The sequence below is a fragment of the Elephantulus edwardii genome, unplaced genomic scaffold (genome assembly GCF_000299155.1).
Source record: "Elephantulus edwardii isolate Elephantulus edwardi_28Jun2011 unplaced genomic scaffold, EleEdw1.0 scaffold00050, whole genome shotgun sequence".
Classification (NCBI taxonomy): Eukaryota; Metazoa; Chordata; class Mammalia; order Macroscelidea; family Macroscelididae; genus Elephantulus; species Elephantulus edwardii.
This window is the reverse complement of record NW_006399800.1, coordinates 1,880,362-1,882,425: the sequence shown is the minus strand read 5'-3', so window position 1 is coordinate 1,882,425 and position 2,064 is coordinate 1,880,362.

Genomic DNA, 2,064 nt, shown 5'->3' with positions numbered 1-2,064 from the left:
TATAGGGAAAAAAAAAAAGAACTTGGAGAGGGACATCATGCTTGGAAGGGTGGAGAGACAGTATAAGAGAGGAAGATCCTCCAAGTGGATTGACTAAGTGACAGGGGTAATGGGAGTAGGTGTCAGAGAAATGAGGTTCGCACAGGATAGAGCAGGATTCAGAGCTGTTGTGCATAGGGTCACTATGAATCACAAGCGACTGGATGACACATAACGACAATAACAAAAAATATCTCACTAAGTGAGTGCTGTGGTATGGTGTGTGGTGTGTTGTGCTAAACAAAGGTCAGTGATTCCAATCCTTTAGCTGCTCCTCAGGAAAATGATGGCCAATCTCCTCCCATCGAGATTTACACCCTCAGAAACCCGATGCAAGGTGGCTTGGAGCTGGGCTCATCTAGATGGCTTTGAGTTTGGTTTGAGTTCATTAATTCAGTAAGGAGCCTCCATGGTGCAATGGTTAAGCATTCAGCTTTTAGCTGAAAGATCAGCAGTTTGAACCCCACCAGTGGCTCCATAGGAAAAAAAAAGAACTGGTGATCTAGTCCCACAAAGATTACAGGCTTGGAAAACTTTGAGAGGGCAATTCTACTGTGCCCTGTATTAGTCAGAATGTTCTATACAACACGTAAAAATAGTTCTTCAAGTGAACTTGGCGGGGAGGGGTGGGCAGGGAGAAAAGTGCAACAATAAATGAATGGAAATACAAAATCTCTGTAAATGTGCATTAAAATTAATTAAAAATTTTTTTTAAAAAGTAGTTCTTCAGTCTTGGATAGATGATGGCTCCTCCAGGAAGCCTTTCTCAGTCCACTTACCTGTAGTCCAGGTTTATCCTTTAACCCTGCACCCCCCTGTCAGCTATTCACCCAGCTGTCAACTCTAGTGGTTCATAGGCTCCTGGGGAGGAGCCTACTGCTTTCATCCAGCATTCCCGGGGCCTAGTTCATGGCCTAGCACACCTCTGGCACTGACAAGCTAGACCTAGATAACAGGGTATCTTAGTTATCTTCGTCTTTAGCATCTTCATGGCTCTTGAGTAGGATTTGAGCCATAGCCGACCCTCCAGTGGGTTTCCAAGTCTTTGAACCGCACAGGAGGAGATTGCCCATCTTTCTCCCTTTCAGTCACTGGCGGATTCAAACCATCATACAGGTGCCTTTTGGGGTTAACAGTGTAACTTCCTACAGACTATACCATCAAAGCTCTCTGTCAGTTTCCATTTATTAATGTCTCCTGTGGTACAAATGAAAATGAGCCCTGGTGACACAGGGGGCTATGCATTGGGCTGCTAATCAAAAGGTGAGCATTTTGAACCCACCAAATGCCGTGCTGGAGAAAAGTTTTGTAGTCTGCTTCCATTGGGAGTTACATCTTAGAAACCTGATGGAAGGTTCAGGGCTTTTGCTGTTGTTGTTTTATATTTTTATTGTGATTTTAACAGAAGTTTGCATAAAAGTTGGTTTTTATTCATTCATTGTTGCACATTTTCCTCCCTCACCCTTCCTTTCTCCTCCCCAGTTCACTTTCTTTATTTTTTTTTAAATATTCATCGTTGCACAATTTCATTCCTCTTCCTCACCAGTCCACTTAGCAATGTGCCTCTTATTTTGGATTGCAGTCACACATATAATCAGTAATCATATATTCCTTTTAAACAGCTCTTTCCCTCATCTGTTCCAATGCAGATAGATCATTTCATTATCTACCCACTGTTTTCCTCCAACCCCCTCATGTCAGTCCTGTTTTAGAACAGTGGTTGTTATTGTTGTTGATTGCCTTCGAGTCGAGCATGACTCATAGTGACCCGATGAACAAAAGGCCTGAAGCCCCTCTACAACTGTTGATATTTATCAAAGTTCATAGAGTTTCCGGAGGCATGCTATTTTGGAAGTGGATGCCACCCCTGCTTCCAATATAACAGTGGTAGTATACATTATTTGTCCTTTTGTGATTGAAATATTTCACTCAGCATAATGTTCTCCAGGCTTCTCCATGTTGTGTAGTGTTTTATGAATTTTTGTTTTTCAGTGCTGTATAGTATTCCATTGTCTGAATATATAT